The 20,717-nt window shown below is 40.1% G+C and overlaps 1 long non-coding RNA gene across 4 annotated transcripts in view; it reads right to left on the reverse strand.

The window, feature by feature from the left end:
- LOC136290725 (uncharacterized) overlaps positions 1-19,222 on the reverse strand; it is a 68,088-nt gene extending 48,866 nt beyond the window's left edge. For all 4 annotated transcript variants that reach the window (XR_010721340.1, XR_010721341.1, XR_010721342.1 and 1 more), the window contains exon 1: positions 19,162-19,222. This is a non-coding gene — a long non-coding RNA (uncharacterized lncRNA). The remainder of the gene's footprint in view (positions 1-19,161) is intronic.
- Between the last annotated feature and the right edge of the window lie 1,495 nt (positions 19,223-20,717).

Raw genomic sequence — 20,717 nt, forward strand, 5'->3', positions numbered from 1 at the left:
CAGAAGTATTCTCCGTTGTTACGTTCTCTTTGTTCAAGACTTGTTACTCTTCAAAATCTTGTTCAATTATTAAAATTCCAACTGCAAATATGGAGTAATCAGTGCAGACACTTACCTTGGTAAAGCAGCAATTGAAGAATAAAGGATATAAGACATGCCATGCAGATCTAGTTATAAAATTATTTCCAGCATAAGCAAACACACAATTTAATGTATACAGATTGTAGGTTTAATCAACATTGTGCTTTTGTCTTTCAGAGCCTGAAGCAGTCTCAGATGGATAAGATTATATTGAGATTGGGCCCTGAATAATGCCTAGGAAGGCTGGAGAAGATATTGCCAGAAGCAGTCTACGTTTCAGTAAGTATTTTTTATACTTTTCCATGCCCTCCACCACCAGAAGAGGTAATTTCAGTCTAAGGGTTAGAAAAGAAAGTAACATGCAATAACAAGAGGTTCCAAAGTTAAAAAAAAAAACTTATTTAATAAATGAACCAATAGTCTTTGAAAGCATAAAAACCACCCAGAGTACTATTAAATCACAAGAAATTCACGACTAGAAAATGTTTGAATTATGCTGTTTTCAAACTATAAAGATGCTTTAAAACAAATGTTTAGAAAATTCTAAACATGGAGAGTTGTGCTGTTTTATACCATCCAGACAAGCTCTCTGGAAGACCAGAGTGCCCATAGAGTTACTGCTTCATTTTTTTGGCATTCTACACTTATGGTATATTAGAGACCAAATATGGACTACCTCCATAGTGAAAAACAATCACTTGCATTTGTTGCTAACATCTTTTGCTAGCATCACTGTTCGGAGAGCCATAAAATAAAACCAGTTTCAAAGTAAGTTGTTAACAGGACAACCAGATTTTTTCTTTTCCATCTGCACATAGGCCAGGTGGTGTGTGTGTGTGTGTCAGGAACTATTATCAGGTCCCCAAAATCCTGACTGTATCCAGCATTCATTCGTGCTTAGATACAAGTTTGGATTAGATGCCAGTTTGCATATATTAAAGCCCTTAATGAACTATAAGAACCCTGCCTCAGCTATTTATTTTTTTCAGATAAATTGCTTTAGTAATGGAAAATATGTTGCAAGATTGTAACAACTTATATAAAAACAACACACAGCCTCCCCAGCTACTGACCCAGCCAGGAGGGCACCGCGGTACCCCCACATCTTGGTAGAAACACAACTCTTGTATTTACTCATTAAAAAAAAAAAAAAATCACCCACAATCACTTCAGTTTTACTGAGAAATGGAAAGGGGGGACATAAATCACTGTCATAAGTAATACACTGAGAAGCCAGGTGAGATAAAAGCTTTTGCCCACACACTCATCCAGTTCTGACCACTAGGCATTTGGGGGTCACACCTCCAATTGTGCTACAGGCATGGGGAAAACCCACACACTACCCAGGATTTTCACTTGCTTCCTACAAGCACTGTTTGGGATTCTGCAAGGGTGTTAGGTATGGAAAATTAACTCAGTTTTCAGTAAATCCTAACACAGATTTTAAAGAGGCAACAACTTTTAACATCTGCATGAAGCTTATATCCATCTCATCACAGAGTTCTTACATCAAATAAGCATATTTTTACATGCAGCAGTACACAGCGACTTTAAACCCCCTCAGGAATTTGGGTTCATTCCTTCAGGTAATCTCTCTTGCGCAAGCCCTCACAGCCACATGAGTTTGCTGATTGTTGCCCCAGCAGCTCAGGCACCAGCAGGAACAAGCATGCCATGTGCCAGCACGTTCAGCAGTCATCCCACAAGACCACAGGGAGCTCAGAGGCAAACCCTGATCTTAGTCCCCTATCTTACCATTACCAAACTGGAATTCCCACATACTCCCCCCCCCGCTGCCTATCTACCAGATAGGGGAGAAAAATGAAAATCATCACTCCAGATTGCAGCATTCTCACACGAAGCCACTTTAATTGATAATTTAAGATAAACCTCCGTCGTTTGCAATGCAGTACATACATTTCTCCATTATGCCTTGGAGAGTAGGTTATCAACAGGAATAAAGTGGGAATAAGAATGTTAACCACTCATGCAGGATTCTCCAGGGCTCATCAGTTAGCAACTATGGACAGAATTACTTATTTTAGTCAAAAGGAAAAATACTGTTGTGATTAATGGGGCATTTTAACATCCAAGATAGATTTTCTTTTAGTTTAAAATAAAAACAAAACCAAGAATAGGATTAGTGCATGCAAAAAAGTAAGCCACATCTCCAGAGACCTGAGTGTAGATAAGCATTCCTATAAAGGAGACACAGGAAAGGCTTTGGTAAGCATACTTCCCAACCTGGTAAAATAATATCCTTCCTCTTGATGTCCTTAAATTAAGCAAAGGATATTTTCTCTACCTTCCCCAGATCATGGCAAAGCAAATCAGGATTTAAATGACTAAAGAAAGTTATATAAATTTGTGGTTTCAACATTCAGTCCTGCTCATCACTGGAACAACCTGAAACGCAAAAAGTAAGTTTAATGCAGTCAAATTCCAATTCAGTTGCATGTGGCTTCTTTTCCCCATGGGTTCAGAATACCTGGGTCATGCATTTTGCCACAAAGAAATCTGACCTGGAAACATGGCATCCAAGGCCTCAAAACTTTTATCTACAACAGAGCCAAACCTGTGCAATCTCAGACTTATTCACTAGACATAGCCCAGACATGGGCCTCAGGAACTCAAGTGCAGCATCATGCTACACTGATATATCCTGTTGTCTTATAAGATGATCTTGGAGATCAGAAAAAAGCTAACAAGATCTTAACAAAAGATATTTTTAGCTCCTTCATGGACTGCCCATTCCAAAACCAAAGAATCAAACTTTCAGAAGCCCTGGGATTGACTTCAGATGAGCCATGTGTAAAGTACGATTTAGGAGGGAATGTGTTTCACCTTGGATTAACTTTTAACAACCCAGACTTTGATTTAATACCTGCAAAAACATGATACAGGTCTACCTTGTCGCATCTGCAATACTTCATAGGGAGTAAGGGAGCGTTTGAAGACATGACAAGTGTGACACTAAGTTACTGGCAGCAGCTCTTGTTCAAGGATGAAAACTATGAAGTCACTGACAAAAACTTTGGGTAAAGCAGTTAAACTGTGTGTGTCCACCTCTGGGTTTGTGGGTGGACTTGAGTTTGCGATTTTTGTTAAAACTTCACAATGCTTGAAAAGTCTGAATGGCTCTCTACATCTTTAGAACTCATCTTGATTAACACTGTTAGAATTGACCACAAATAATTTCTACCAGCTCAAGAAGAGGCACCTGCCAGCTGAGCTGTAGTATCCTACTGTTAAAAGCATTTGCTCCCTTTCCCATTGGACACCCCCACCTCAAGTCCAAAGGAAGCTTCAAGCATCAGAAGCTCATTCCTGCAGAGAGATCCTCACAGACATGTGGATCCAGCAATGGAGGCTGACAAATTTATTTATGTACTTGCTCTTCCATGGAGCTCTTGCCAGTCATCACAGCTGTGCACATCAGGACTTGGCAAGCTTTAGGCCCACAAAACCTAAATTCTGACTGCTGTTCCTACCTGAAAAGTGCAAAGTCGCTTACCAAGGCCCTGTGCAAGGGAGAATTTTAAATTAAGTTTTGCCTATGCAAATCACATCCTTCATAGTCAGAATCTGACACTGAGCAAACACCGTAGGATGTAATAGCACTGAGTGAAGTACTTCATGGGGAGACTTGAATCAGGAGCCAGATAATGAAACAACTGCTGTCATAAGGCAGCTGATGATCTCTTTTGCAGTATTCCATGTATCTCTCAGCATGCAGAAAAATGTTTAAGGCAAGCTTATCCTTGTAGCAATAAATTAAAACATTTAGGGAATCTTGTTTTCCAAGCAATTTCAATAAACGATGACAGTTCTTTGATAGAAGTCAGTTTAACCTGAATCCCACCTGCTATTTTGCAAATAGTGACAATTAAAGAGGTTAAGCTTAGTAATAGATTTGACAGCCTTGATTCAAAACTAATTTTAGTCAAACTAAATTTCAGGAAAACAACTATTCCTTGCTCCTGCCAAGTCCAGCTGTGAGAGATTGGAGGAGATTTCTGTCTCAAAACATTTCAGGTGCATTTGTGGGGAAAAGGGCCAAGTCAGGTGTTGCTCTATATCCCAGCCCTGCAGTGGCTGTCCATCCCTGGCACAGCACAGGCAGTGCTCCACACCCACCTCTGGAACCCAAATTCACCCCAACAGCAGCCAGTGACTCAAAATCCCACTGGGGGAAAGGGCCCAGCAAGGCCAAAGAGTACTTTACCCAGGACACAAGGCAAGCACATGTCTTGACCCTACCTTCCCTTGGATTTTATATCAGCTGAACACTGCTGGAACTCAGAAGTGGGAGCTATATTTGTTCTTTTCCATATATTTCCTGTCTTTCTTCTTCTAATTCCCTCTTCTCAGAGTTTTGAGCAACTCAAAATTGGAAAGGCTTGGAATTTGCTAAATTGAATGGGCTAAAGTTAACGCTTCCTGAAGTGTTTCATGTTGATTAAATACTGCTCTAAACCTTTGTCAAGCTCTCTGATTTTCTCAAGTTTGCCAGCAAAGTTTTTTGTTGCTTTTGTTTAGTCAGTATTTCTCTTGTGTGCCTAACACAGTACATGGAAAGCTGTAAGCCCTTTTAAGAGTCTTGTCAAGTGAGTTTTTGAGGGCCTTACACCAACATAATTAAAGTAATTTCCAACAAATGTAATAAGAACTGTTTCATTAGCCTACTTTTCCATTATTCTCCATAATATCTCCTCTTTTGGCAAGATCAGACTGTCTTTTATTAATAAAGTGTTAAACTGATAATGATGTGAGAAGTCAGGAAGAGGGGAGGAGCTGTCTACACAGGAAAAATTGTATCATACATTATTTACCCTATTTCACTCAAACTCCAAAGAAAAGGGAAAGACAGAATAAGTGACTTAATGTGAATTTCTGGATTAGACATGCAGATGAGTTATAAGGATTAAGGTCAAAGGATAGATAAAGGGCATAAATCTGCTCAACATTCATTAAGATGCAGATGTTTTATTTAAAGACATTCCTAATTCAGACCAACATTAATAGAAAAAAAAAAAAAAACTGTTAAGACCAGCACTGTCAGATATCTACTAAAACAAGTTATTTCTGAATCTTTGCATGTGACTTAAGCTAATGACATAAAAATGCAATTAGATAATTAGATAGACTTCCTTTTTGATGAAGGGCCTAAATCCCATTTCAAGGTACCATGGAAGTGTGGAAAACACTGCATACTATTACGAGTACTATGTCAATCCTTTGTAGCTAAAATTGCTTTTTTCCAAGAAAATCTCCTTTCCTGATATAACTTGACAGCTAATTAGTAAATATCCACATCCACATATCCAATTAAAGGTCTGAGTGCACTGCACAAGCAATATTGTGTACTGTTCTGAGGCTGACTGTGTTTGGAAAACAACAACACCACATGGAACTCAACCACTTTTTCCAGTGGTTATAAGAACTGGTTATGCCAAGAGGCCTTTGTGGCAATTAGGTATTAAAAGGCGCTTTTTTTTAAAATCTTGCACAAAAAACTCTGCTTGCATTTCTGCTATTTAAAATGCTGCACATGTCTCTAGAAGCCATGAAGTACAGTGTATTTTATTTTATAAAATCTTTTCACATATTGACTTGTGCAGGGTTTTAATGCGCAATGATCAGCATGCATTCTTTTGGAGTTTTTTTTGGTTTTGTTCTGTTTATTTCATGTAATCTTCTACATCAGCACTTCTGAATGCACCCCATTCCTTTTTATTGCCATTCCAAAAAAAGTCACCATCAACTTACCTAAATTTGTGCTGGACCTCTAGTTTTGAAGAGGTCAATCTCATTTTATGGGTCGGACATGTTTAGCAATATTTTATTTTTACTGTGTCATCAAATAAATACAGAACAGAGAATTAAGAAAGCATAAAGACCTCTAAAGGCAGGAATTGGGACAAAACGGTGAGAAATTTTCACACTCTGTACTTGTTTAAACAAGAAACACTCAAAGATAAAACAATATGTATGAGTGGCACCTCAAACACATGCTATAGATTTAAATGCCTGTTCAAATTTCCATAGTAAATCCTGCTTTGTGCAACTAAAGGCTTGTCAAAGTTAATTTCCATCAATATGAAGTTTGGCACAACAGTCTGTAATTTATGTGCAATCTCCTCTTTTCTAATTTTGAAGAACAGTTGATGTAAATTGTTCCAGACCTTTTCATTATGATGAGAAATTCATAACTTTACCAAAGAAGAAACCCCAAGTAACAAAGAACTAATGTAACCAGTTGAATTGTTCTCTTTTTATTTTTTAGGAGTAAAAAGAGTCTCTTAGAGCTACACTACAAAAACTTCTTTACAAAGGCCTACAGAGGTTATATTCCAAAACTACAGTATCAAATATGTAGAACCAAAAGGACACAGCATTTAACACAACTTATAAATAAAATCATATACATGTCCACTATGACATTTCTTGCTTGGGCAAATCTGCTTTTAATTTCAGCCTAGACAGTTGCAATATTAAGTCCATGATCACTTCATATTAATAGCAGCTTTGTAGAGGACAATTCCTCTTACAGGGAGCCAGTTTTTATTGGTCTTTAGGTAAGGTCTTTAACAAGACTTCAGTCTCAGCTTTGTGAAAAAATCCTCACCTCACTCTGGGTGCTTGTAACAGGGGAAAGCAGAGAGTCTGAGTCATCCTTTGACACACACCAGAAGAACAGGTCCATGAAGAAACACAGTTACTGAAAAATTCCTCAAAGCTCCTCCACAGTCACAGAACACTTGGAGTTGGAAGGGACCCAGAGGGCTCCTTTAACTCTCAAGTGAATGTCCTAGACAGGGATCAATCCCAAAATCTCAGCATCATTAGCACCATTCTCTAACCAACTGAGCTAACCTCAGGGTCAATCTGTCCTGCCTTGCCAAAGACTGAGGCAGACATTAAACAGTATCTGTCAGAACACCTGGTGCTTCAACATTTAGGGATTTAGCAGATTGGAAACCTGCTTTAAAAAGCTTTCAAACATACATATTTACTGTGCTTCAGTTTGCAGAGTGGGGCAGACACTAGGTTCCTTTTGGGGTAAGCTAAATCCACGCACTCCTTATAACTCCTGTCAAGAAGTATAAGTAAGCCAGCCCATAGAATCAGATTAAAATCAAACCAAAATAAACAAAAAAGGACAAAAGGTGCATCGTTATGCTTCAAGCATGCACATAAAGTCCTCAGCTCTTCCCAGTCCTCTCTGTACATCTATCCCTGTTGGTTCACATCACTTCACACAGTCAGAGCAGACAGTGACAGTTCAGCCAAACAGCCAAGAGGAGAAAACCCTGCCCTGTGTAGCAAACCTCATTCATTTTCTGTACAGTCCCCATTTAAATCTAGCCAAAGCTTTACAAGACTGTCTGTATTTTATTATACACGCAGGAAGAGACTCTGTGAACCACAGCAACCATGCTGTTGCAGCACAGCCCTCAGAACCATTCATGCCCAGCCTCGCTACATTGCCAACACTGTTACTTCACAGCTGAATCTGAACACCTGACCCAGTTATCAGCAGAAAACATCTTAGAACAAATTCACAAAACATACATAAAAGACAAATGACAGACAGCCACTCAGCTGTTCATTCAAATGGTCCTAAGGGGATCTGAATACAGCGATGCTGAATGACTGCATCCTGTAACTTGTCACCTGCAGAGCACATACAGAAGAGGAGTTGTGTCTGTTTGCCATGTAACAATCTTTAAAACTGGTTTCAAGAGAACAGTAAATTTTAATCCATGCCTTGGGTGCAAAGCAAAAAGAAAAACCCATTAAAAAAAGAATATTAGCAGACATGAACACAAACTAAGGAAAGAAAACTGATTTGTTTAGGATGAGAAATCACTTCTCAGTTTGAGCTGAAGCCCTTCAAAGGGGTCATGGAACACAGGGATAATCTTGTCAATAAAGTACACTCATGTTTCTTAGAAGCTTTTGTCACAAAACTTCATTAAAGGCTCCTAAAGAAACTTAGTTATAATTAGATGAGAGAAGATCCCACCCTTCGTTTCCTTTTTACTTTTGTTCATTAATAAGTGATCTTTTGATCACTTATTAATGAACAAAAGTAAATTGCCCTTTCAAAGCAGTTGCTAAGTTAGTCCTTGAAGTATATATGGTTCTTCACTGCTCAATGCAGTCAAGTGATCAAGGAGGGGCAGAGAGAAGATGATGCACAAGGAGAAAGGACAATAGGTATAGAGTTTATAGTTTAAGAGCTGAGGATTACTGTGACAGGTTGGAGAGTTCCTTAAGCAGATGAATGAAGATGAAAATGAATGCAAAGATGTACATTGAGGGGGGGGGGAATGATTTCTGCCTCATAAAATCAAATTAAGGAGGAACTTACCACTAAAGAAAAATACTAGAATTAACTCACTATTCAAAAGCAGACAAATGGAAGGTTTGAGATTATTAGCAAAGGAGCAAGAAACCAAGAAAGCATCAAGCTATTTCTCCTAAAGACCATACAGACATTTATGATCCCATACTGCATACAATTCTATTAATCCCATTTCAGAAAGACCAAAAAAGTAGAAAATATGCAGAATGTTGCAAGGATAATCAAAGATATGGGAAAATCTTCTTTGGAAGAGGTTTAAGTAGATTAGTTTTCTATCTGAAAACTAGGGAGGAGAGAGAGTGAGTGGCAACCTACAAAACTGCACATAGCATAAAGGAGCTGAAAGGGAGATTTACTCTGTTCTAGCAGGGTAAGAACTAGGCATCCCCCAGCAGAGCCATCATGAGCCAGGTGTGGCCACATGGCCAAGGAAGTCCTGTTTTGTATCAAAAATGGTCTGGCCAGCAGAACCAAGGCAGTGACTGTCCCTCTGTACCCAGTTCTGGAGGTGTGGTCTCACCAGCGACATGTCCAGTTCTGGGCTCCTCACATCAAGGCAGGCTTTGAGGGGCTGGAGCTAGTCCGGAAGAGAGCAACAGAGCTGGTGAAGGATGAGGAGGGTGATTCCTGAGAGGAGCAGCTGAGTTTAATGAGTGGTTTAGCCCGGAGAAAAGGAGGTTCAGGGGAGAGCTTAGTGCTCCCTACAGCTCCCTGAGAGGAGGTTGTTGTAAAGTGGGGTCAGCCTCTTCTCCTTGACAACAAGGAACAGGACAAGAGGAAATGGCCTCCAGCTGCACCAGGGGAGGTTCAGGTTGGACATCAGGAGGAATTTCTTCCTGGAAAGGGTGCTTAAGCCCTGGAACGGGCTGCTCAGAGAGTAAAGTCACCATCCCTGGAAGAGTTCAAGAAACAGCTGGATGTCACATTTAATGCTGTGGTTCAGCTGACAAGGTGGTGTTTGATCAAAGTCTGGAGGTCTTTTGATCAATGATCTTGGAGGTCTTTTCCTACCCTAATGGTTCTAAAAGCTGGCCTAGAAACACTTTCACTTGGCCAGTTTTATGTAACATGGAATTCCTTACCCTGCATACTGTCCCAAGAGGGTTGGTGGAAGAGTTATTTTTCCTACTCAATTCAAACTTTCCATAAAACATTCACTAAAACTAATGTTAGCATAAGACTTATTTGATTACTGCAAATGTTAAAGTTTCAGAAAAAAACCCCAAAACTGGTCATTGCAAGATATTTCATTATCTGCACTTAGAAAATAGTTTTGTATTTTCTACACATTGTAGACTTTGTGTTCAAAACTACTGTCAGTCCCTGTCTGCTGCTCTCATGAGAGGCAGAAGGAAAGGCAGAAGTGTCAACTTTAGTATCTCTCACCCACAGTTCCCCATCCCTGTGTATCAAGTCCACTCTCCAGAGAGCTACTCAACTTCCATAGAAGCCACCAAAACAAATACTTTGATATCTAGATGTATATGCATCTTCTTCCTGTGCAATGAAAAATTTCACCTCCTTTTAATCCTATGCCAGATAAAAAGGGTAGATGAAAATAGCCTAACAAAATTCAGAAAGTGCTCTGCCCACCTCTATCATCAACCTCAATGCTGAAACTAGTTAAAGCCACCTGAAGTAAGCCTGAAATTTAATATAAATTCTGGACTATGGCATGCAAATAAAAAAAAAATGTAATAATAGAAACAACCAAGATAAAAAAAAAAAAAACCCAAACAAAAAGCCCACCTCCAAATAAAACCACAAAAACCATCACAAGCAAAAAAAAGGCAAAAAACCCCACATGACACCAAACCAATAACCTGTCAGAGAATCAGCAACTGCTAGACAGCCTTCCTAGTAAAGGCCTAGACATGGACTTCCTTGGAGTAGCTAGAAATCAGTGTGCCACAAACAGTTGGCTAATCAGGAGGCTGTACACCCATTAATCTGTAGATTACTATAGTAAAATTGCTGAGGTTTATTCCGGAATTCATGGGCACAGTAGTTTGTCTTTCTTCCCATCAAAAACCAAAGATTAGTTGGTGCAACTTTGAGCAATTACTTTGAAGTAATGCATCAATTTATATAAAACATTGATCTCTTTCACAATTTTTTTTCCACACTAACAGGAAGATACTGAAAAGATCAAGGACCATCCATTTAGTACAAAAGGACTCCCTCTTCAAAATCATTTTGACAAGGATTAAGAAAACATGAAAGCATTCCACACACTATTCTTCTTAAACTGAACTCCTCCTACAGCTCCATAAGAAAGCAGAATAGAGAGGCATACCTTTCATCACAGGAAAAGATAATATATGAAGTCCAAGCTCCAGCTTGACCTTTATCTTCCTAAGTGATAACTCTCAAAAGTGACCAAAAGGTTAACTAAACTCTAAAAAGGTCATCTGTCTTTAATCTGGCTATATAGATCCTTTTCTGATGTTCAATAATACACAGCTACTGTTCATTAAATATCACCCGTCCATTCTGTGTTTTCACCTTCTGTTTTCAGCAGCAGCTACAGTTTTGTTCTGTCATATTAAATAACTGGAAACATTTTTAATTCCAGCACATTTACTGGGATAGGGAGTGGTTTGTAGTTATGTAAATAAATTCCCAGCAGTTCTCCTTCTATAACAATTCTGTAGTGTCAGATATATACATATTTGTTCTGAGCACATTAGTGCCTTCTTTGTGCCACTACGCCTCTTTCATACTTTTGAGATATAAGTCATCTGTTTTTTTCCTCACAAGTGATGCAGCTCAAATCATGATCAACTAAGTCTTATTTCAAAGCAATTAGATAATCCAAAGTTATACCAGAAATTAAACATTGACTTTCAAACTCAATATACAAAATAACATTATACAGGATCAGGTTCTTCAGATGTCTAGAGAGTTCAGAATGAACTGTGAATAAGACTCTTTTTCTTAAAAAATTGTTTTGTTAAATACAATATCTTATTGAATAGCATGGGTTATTCTTGTTGCCTTCTTTCTTGTTTGCTATTTTGCAAGTACTGCTTAGTTACAGTCTAGGGTCAAAACTGCAGGGAATGAAGATCCCCATTTTTTTCATCCTTTCAAGAACAGCAGCATTCTGAAGGTCTAGTCCCATCCACCCTCCATTAATCATAAGCTAGTTGATAAAATATCAGAAAAAGTAGTGTTATTTCCTAATTTTTCATCAGGTGTCTAATGAAACCCATGAGAAAGACTCTAGCACCCCTCTGGTTAGCTTTCATGTTTTCTGCACATTTCCCTTAAATCTGGAACATTCACAGTGAGGAATTTTCTCTTTTAAAAAGTTTTATATATTTCATCTTTGTAAACAGAATTTAGGAAAAAATACCCCAAACAACCACCTATTTTAAAAACTAACTCTTCAAACCACCACCATTAACCTAAGCAGAAGCAATGAATGCATCAAGTCACTCAAAAACATGTTGTTGCTGAATGGGCTTCTCCAGTCCTCCTTGCTCCTGGAATTAAACAATGTAAGTGACTGACAGGCAGATACTATTTACTCTCCTCACTCACAGCAATAAAGGCAAAAGCAGAATATACTTCCCCATCTACACTAAATATTTTCTTCCAGCTCTCTCCTAGCTATAATATAATAAATATCATATCAATCATATCATTGTTATAGTTAACACTAATATATTGATATAATATTAATATATTAATGTAAGCAATATAATCAGTCCTGTTTTTATTATCCTCTCCTGGCTGGCAGTGCTAAGGTTGACAAGAAGGGCACCAGGGTAATTTAAAAAGTCCTTCAAGGCTCTGGGTCAATTGGTTGCTGGAGCAGGAGCACAGGTGGTGTTCTGCTCAGTCCCTTCAGTAGCAGGGATGAGTGATGAAAGGACCAGGAGAACCCACACTATCAATGATTAGCTGGTGTCAGAGGAATTTTCATCAGTGGAACGTTTTGGTTTTTGATCACTGGGCAATTTTTTTGGGACCAGGCCTGTTAGAAACAAATGGGCTCCATCTGCCTAACAAGGGAAAAATATCCTAGTTGGTTGAGAGGGCTTAAAAAGAGGTTTGAAGGCAGAAGAGAATGCAGGGAGGCTCTCCAGACAAGGCCCAAGGGTGGTAAGCCTGAGTCAGGGGTGAAATCAGCAGCTTAGCTGAGGTTCATGTACACTAATTCACACAGCATGCGTAACAAACAAGAAGAGCTGGAGCCCTTGGTGCAGCAGCAAAGTTATGATGTATTCACCATCACAGAACACTTGGTGGGACTACTCAAACAGCTGCAGCACTGCACTGAATGGTTACAAGCTCTTCAGGAGAGACAGGAAAGAGAGAAGAGGTGGAGGGGTGGCTCTGTATGTTAGGGAGGCTCTTGACAGAACTTGAGGTCAGTGACAAGAAGGTCAAGGGCCCACAGGTAGGAATCAGGGTGAAGGCCAACAAGGCCACAGAGTATAGACCATGATTTAACCCCCAGCAGCCACAGAGCAGCAGGCAGGGCTGCCTGTCCCAGGGACTGACAAAAGAGGCACATGTAAGCCCATATTTCCTGGATGAAAAGCAAGTAGTAGTTCTGAGGCTCCAAGGAAATTGAGGTTCAATGTGATGAGGAATGCTCACAACAGCACCTGGAATTCTGTCCTTTCTACTTTTCTGAGTGCTGTACAACCCTGAGCACGGAACCTAATTTATCAAGCAGCATTTTAGTCTGATTTCTTCAGAGAACAGTTGAAAAAACATGCTAAATCATGTAACTCTCACATGCAAAGGGATGTAAATTCTTTCACGTGACTATTGCCCAGGATCTGAATCCCTAAGTACCACAGTTGATCTCCTGAGACAGCAAAATCAACAAAAATTATTGATCCCAGTACAGAAAAGGGTACAGCTAAGCAAGCCGTAGGCATTCCACAACCTTGTATGCTTCTGGGCAAGTCTGCAGAGGGTACCTGGTTAATTTATACAGCTGCATTTCAAGAGAAACCTTGGTTTATGAATCAGTAGGTGCAGGAACCTGCCTCACCCCTCTTGCCTCTCACTGGAGTGACAGCTCTCATGTCAAAGGTAATTCAGTCTTACAAGTCAAGGTGAAAGGCAGAATGGTTTGTCAAAAGCAAATGAGAATAGGAGAGATGAAAGGGATTCCAGACCTCAGATCTAAGTTTAATGTTGCTAAAAAACAGTAAGAAAGGATCAGAATGGATAGGGAGAGCTTGAAAGTTTTATATCTGTTTCTTCTGCCTAAAAAAAAGAAAAAAAACAAACCACAGTATAACAGAAAAAATACCAGGGTTTCACTTCAGTCATCCAAATCCAACCTTTGCCCATTTTTCCTGCAGCATTTGTAAGAAATGGGAAGGGGTTCTAGGGATGAACAGCATACCACGTGCTACAGGTCAGCATCTTAAGCCTTGGGTGCATTTGAGGTAAATCACCATCAGAAAATTTCTTCATAATGTGTTATGAAATTAATTATCTGCAAGCTCTGGGACTGAGCCCACTGGAGACATTACCCTGCAAGTGGGACCTGCCAGCCCACCTGCTCACATTTTGTTGTAAGAGGGCAAGGAGTGAAGAGCTTCAGTCTTGACAACTACCTTCAACTCTACACAGTCAGCTCCCAAGCAGTGATTTTTCAAAGAAATAAATCACTGGTGAGTGAGATCCAACATACCAGCCCACACAGCCATCAGCATGGCATCCCCAAAATATAAATACAAAGTAGTCTCAACAATGAAAAGGGTGGATAAGGGCTGTAATCATTAAATCACTTCTTGAACCTTCCAATGGCATGCTTGTTTACCCATATCTGAGCTCAGAAATGTAGTGAGGAAGACAGGTATTAAGCAAGAAGTGGGCACTAGGGAAAATAATTTCCTCCCCAGCAAGATTAAAGGCATTTTCACAGAACAAGACTTATAATAAGCAGTTTTATTGTATGCAACAACAATAACCAGGTGCTTTATAGACAGCAGTATGAAATGCAATTTCTTTCAAATTAAGTGAAGTTATTTCCATCAGAAATGTTCAGACCTTACCCCATATGAATAAAAAAGATACCTGTAAGCAATTTAAAAGTAGTCTTTTTCTTAAATAAAGAAAAACAAGGTTTTTATGCATCAAAAGACACAAAACCGCCTACATAACAAAAAGTAAATGGTTAAGTATCTGTGACTTCCAAGAAAGCACCTTTGCTATTGAAAGAGAATCTCCCATTCCTTGAATCAAATTGCTTCTCCACATCAAAAGAAAGACCAGGTTGAAACAAAATCCATGATCATACCAAGATCTGAGCTCAACAAAACTTGGAGGGGTGGCTGCCTAATCCTTTTATGCCTCTTTCAAGAGAACAAGCTCACAGACTCAAACAGTATTGTATCAGTAAGCATCCAGATATCCTTTTGCAAGGCAATATATAAGCAGAAAAAAAAAAATCCAGTGTGTTATCAGAATAATAGAATTCTGAAGTAGGAGAAACATTTTTTGCCTGTACTCACATCTCTGAAATAAAGGTAGGGGTCCCTCAGAGTCCCGATTACTAGCCCAACGGCTTTCAGCATATTCTCAAGTTGAGCAGCCATCAGACAAACCTCTCTTCGGCTTCTCAAGTCTGTATCCCCCTCCTGCAGCTGGGCTTGGTCAGCAGCTCCCTGCTGCAAGCAGAATCTCCACTTGCTGCCTTTCTCATTAGCTGACCAGTTTGTCCTCCAGAGCCTTCCTCAGTCTGAGAGCACCAGGAAAGGAACAACTTCTCCCTCTTTCTTTGCCACAGAAAGTAAGATGTGCCTAAGAGTGCAGCAGCTCCCAGGACATCAGATACAATTTCCCTTCCCTGTGCAGCCACGACTTAATACTAAATACATTTAATATTATTTTCAGCCTGTGTTTAGCTCAAATATATTTATTTGTCAGGCACCCTGACTGCACTACTTCCAAATACTAAGCAACAAACCTATTCCCTGAAATTCCAACTGAACTCAAAGCCAGTTTGCATGATAATTGTCTAAATCAGAACCTTGCTTTCCTGTTCAACAAAGAAATCAAAAAATAAACACTGGTATCCTCTTTTCAGTCAGCATTCCCTGCCAGTTGACCAGAGAGGTCTGCTGTTCAGGATTCCATTCTGGAATCCAATTTTTTACAAGCTCTACATACAGACTTTACAGAGGTTATTCCACTAAGCAGAACCCGTCAGGAGCCATACAGTCTGTAGACATCAGTTTGTACATATCAGTTGAAAGATCCCAAAGAGGTCAATGAAAAGAGTCAGCAAAGTGTACTGCGCTGCAAAAACACCAGTTCAGGTCCCAGAAGTATAACAGCAACCATGAATGCATCTATTTTGGGGAGGAAGGAGGAAAACTTCCCAGTGAGGGGAGGATTTTGTGCTGGAGACACCTGAGCTACACTGAAGGATCCCTGAACCATGTCAGAGCGGGCATGCACTGCCTTCCCTTTTGATTTCAGCCCTCTAGAGCATGCCTTTACCACAACAGCTGGGCTTTATGAGGTTGTAGGACCAACGAGCTGCTGAACATGGAAAGACTCCTTTTTAATTACTCTTCTTTCATTTGATACAGTGAGCAAAGCTACCACACATCTGCTGGGAGCAAGGATTCACTTTCAGAATTAAGTCATACAACCTATTTCCTTCTCATTTCCACGAGTTTTCTAAGGTGCTAATCCAAGGAAAACTTCCTTTTAAAATAATTTCCTTGACTAAAAGTAAAAGACAAACCAAATAATCCCAAGACATAAAATTTTACCAGAAAAATTAAACTTCTCACTAAACTCCCTCTCCCCAGTGCCAGAAATTTGTTGGTTACAGGGAAGAAAATGTATTGCTCATACTGGTGTTCTTGTAACTTTTTTAACTGCAGAAGAACAGCTAGCAGCAGAGAAAAGAAATAGCATCTAAAAATGGAAGTAGAACTTAAGCCTGAACTTCAATATACCAACTTGTGTCCAGTTTCCCAGAAATAGGTCTTGATCTCAAGATCCCTTCAAAAAACTTCAAATATCCAGGATTTTAGCAATTGCTGCAATCTAAAAACTTCATTAAAACTTCTCTTGCCTTTCACAACTTGAACTCTAGAAGCAGTTGCAAGATAATGATCATAGCATAGGTTGGAACTAAGTTCATTACGTATTTCCAAGACAAATTCAGTTCTCACTGCCAGTGAATTGGAATTAAGGTATATGACCTCATGAAGGTGATAATCGAGTGAAGAATTTGAACACAGAGAAAGAGGGCAAGGAAATGAGGATCAGAAATAGGACAATAAACTGTACAGTCATAAAAGCACCATCACTTGTTTCTGCCACATAAAGCTGGTTGCTTTAGCTAATCAAATATAAAGATGCTCCAAGTCAGTGGCCCCCAAAGTGGGGTGGATGCACCCCATGGACTGTGCAAGACAATCCACAGGTGTGCAGAAAAAAAAATTTGCACACTGAATAAATAAAATAAAGATTTTTTGAAAAGCATTGTTTCTTTTTTACCTTATCTTTCTCCCTTTCTATATTTGTATATATTTTGTATGATGTCCATAATAAGACAGTAGTGGGTATGAATAGTTTATAATATTTTCTTCCTTTTACAGACATGCAGTCAAAAAAGTTTGGGGAGCTGGTCTAAATGGTTCATCCACCCAAGAGTAACAATCTTAATATCTGTAAAGTATTTACGCTATTCTCAAACATCCAGAACGACCACAGTTTTCTATTCCAACTCCAAGCCATTCTAAACTACAAACAATTCAATATCAGTACCATTTAAACACATCTAGCTACAGCACAACCAAATCCTAGTTCAGTCTCCTCACTGTTTCTTCATAACCTCTGAACTGAGATAATCCATTTTCAAGTACTTGAGGAAAATGAAGCTTTCTGTTATAGTGTCAAACTGGCTAGATCAAGGCAGTGGCTTTCTGGGGATATTGAACCAAAAAGGGGGTTATGTCTAAAGCTTGTATGCAACCATCACCACTCAACCACAGCAGAGCAAGTTTCTTAAAACCTTAGATTTCAGCCTGTCTTCAGCTGAAGCAAATCCCCTACTGCTTCACCCTTTAAAAAAATAAAATAGCTTTTATCAATACGCATAGAGAACTTCAAGATTCTGAAAATACTACCACTAGAGCGGTTATTTTCTGCTCAGCTTTATTTCATCATTATTATGATTTTATTTATTTTTTTTTTTAGTATTTTTAGAGCCATACCAATAAGCAGAGAACAGAAGTCGGCTTTTGGCAACCAAAAAAAGTATCCCAGTGCTGAGGTTCAATATTTGGTGCTGCTTTGAAGGGAAATGCAAACACAGTAATACTCCAAAACACCAACTTACACCACACGCTTGACTGAGGCATCTTGGCAGGGAGCCCCTGCAGTGTATGAGCACAATGCCCTGGCTGTGCCACACACAGCTGACCCAGCTTCCTCAGCAGGGGAATTTCTGCCCAGGTGTCACCTAAATAGCCCAGATTTCCTATTGACATTCTCTAAACAGCTTTTGTTGTCTTTGAGCACCAACACACCACAAAAGAGCTCAAACTTTCATCCATGGCAGCTCGGCACAGTTGCCCAGGGGTTCCAGGGATCTCCCAAGCCCAGGCCACAGCCACAAACTCCCTGACTCACCACCAACTTCACTCAGCTCTGCCAGACCCACCTGATCCTGGCTGCAGCTCACTCCTCACCAGGGCTTTCCTTCTCCCCCTGCTTTCAAAGCCCTCCCCTCGCCCACCACACTGACCCTGCACAGGTGTGCCATCAACCCTGCCCTACCTGGGGCAGCTCCCCCCACACACTCCCATTAACCCAAGGGCTGGCCTGAAGACTTTGGGTGCTAATCTAAATAGAGTCACTTCAGGTTAAGTTTTTAAAAGCCCCCAACAGAAGAATTCACTAGACCAAGTTGTTCGAAGCCCCATCCAGCCTGGTGCTGAAACTTCACATCTTCTCTGAGCAACCTGTTCCAGTGTCTCATCATCCTCACAGTGAAGAATTTCTTCATAATAGCTAGCCTAAATCTACCCTCTTTCAGTTTAAAGCCATTCCCCCTCGTCCTGTCACATACCCTTGTAAAAAGTATCCATCTCCACATCACTTACAGCTCCCTTAGGTCTCCCCAGAACCTTCTCTTCTCCAGGCTGAAAAGTTCCACCTCTCTCAGCCCATCACAAACGGAGGAAAAAACCTCCACCTTAACAAGGGCTTATAGGACAAGAGGAAATGGCCTCCAGTTTCTCCAGGAGAGGTTTAGACTGGGTATTAGGAAAAAGTCCTTCACTGAAATGGTGGTCAGGCATTTGAACAGTCTACCCAGGGAAGTGGTGGAATCACTATTCCCAGAAGTGCTTAAAAATTTGGAACATGTGGATTAATAGTGCATTGCAGCTTTCCTGGAGATCTCCTTTGTTGCAGCAGCCGTCTCATTAGAGGGCAGAAATGAGCCAAGACACAGACTCCTTGTTTATCACAGCATGAAAAGGGTCCTGATTTATTCCTCTTCACAGCTCAGCCATCCTGACTCCAACCATTCACTGACTGTGGCTGCAGCAGCTCCTGCTGCAGGTTTCCCTTGCAGCCTCTGACTGCTGGTTATTTCCTGCTGAACTCTGACTTCAGGCTTTTACCCAGCTAGACTGTGACTACAGGTTCCAACAACAGGCTCTGATTGCACCCCCAGACTGACCTCACAGCAGGGATTCTCTCACCTTAAAATCCTCCTTCTTCACAGTCCTCTCATTCCCTCTTCCTCAAGGCTGCTCCTCCTTCATGATTCCCCCACCAGCTCACCCACTCCCTTTTATCACACTTATCTTTATTGGATGCAGCTGTGACTCATTAGGGGCAAGGCTGTAGTGGGTAATTAACACAGCTGTTACTTATAAGGGGTGAGGTCAGCTGTGTTCCCTTCTCCTACACCCCTTCCACCTTACTCTGCACCAGCTCACCTTTTGGTATTAAAAAAGGAAGATATAAGTTGATGAACTGACCCCAGGCAGTGTTCCTGCGCCACCCAAGTTTTCCTCTGTGGCTGCAAAGATCCTTCAATAATTTGTCGAGAGATGGTGTGGATGTGTAAAGAGCTGTTCATCCCTACATCTAATTTTAAATGGACATACGTGCCACTTTCATTTCTTTCAGTTTAGCCTACCATTTGCCCTTTCATGTTCTCCTTTAAGCCACTGGGAATTCAAAGCTATTTCAAAGCATTATTATAGCAATCTGCATATAAAAGGCTGTATGTCCTACAGAGGGTTCAGCTGCATTGAAAAGAGCCCCAACCTCTTCCATTGAAGAAAAAATTAGAAGTTAATCCCACAACTAAGATTCAGTAAAGTTACTGTATTTTTCACCTGATGTGAACAGTCTGTGGATTCATAAAGCCACCAGAAAATTGTCTAAGCTGCTGCACTAAGTCAGCCTGAGTACATTAAAAAAAAAAAAAAAAAATAAAATTGTAGCTGCTACAAGGAAACCCTGGCTTTAAAGCTTGCTGCAGGACTGGGTGCTCAGCCAGGGCTCCTTGTAAAACCCCATAATGAATGGTGTAACAAAGCTTGGATTTGACAGTATCATATCACACTACTATTTAACAAAATTGAGATACAGGAATTATAGTGACAAATGCTGCATCACAGAAATTCTTTTTTAATAATATGCCTTATGCTGAACATGCAGAGTTAACCTCATGAAACTTATAAAAATGCTAAAAGTCAAGTGTTTTTATTTACCTTACTTGGTTTACATACTTATCTTAAAATCTCTCTCATAGGTAGAAATATCTATTATTTTTGGTTTGAAGTTGAGGTGCAAAGGGTCACAGGACTTGAGGAACATGACCATCAATTAAAATTGAAATATTTTCAACATAACCATGAGTGCTGGTAGTTGCAATTTTCTGGGATTATTTTCTAGAGGTGGTTTACCTACCACACAACTTGTCCTTCTCCAAGTCTAACTTTCCTGGGGTTATGTTTTTGGGAATTATGTTTCTGGGATTATGTTTCAGAGGTGGTTTCCTTACCACATAGCTTTTCCTTCTCTCTAATTTTCCAGTCTCCTTCCCCACCTCCCCCTACCGACCTGTCATCAAACTCTCCTTCACACCAGTCACTTTTCAGTTCTCCTTAGGATCACACTCCTTCATCACCTTCCTTCTTCTTCATGAGTTTGGACAGTCTGTAGAGATTATTTGCAAAGGAGAGTCGAGGTGCTGGGAAAGCAGCTCCAGCAGGCTCTGCCTTTTGCCTCTCCCACTGCCTTT

Source organism: Chamaea fasciata, unplaced genomic scaffold (genome assembly GCF_029207755.1).
Source record: "Chamaea fasciata isolate MVZ Bird 193981 ecotype frontalis unplaced genomic scaffold, bChaFas1.0.hap1 SCAF_6, whole genome shotgun sequence".
Lineage (NCBI taxonomy): Eukaryota > Metazoa > Chordata > Aves > Passeriformes > Sylviidae > Chamaea > Chamaea fasciata.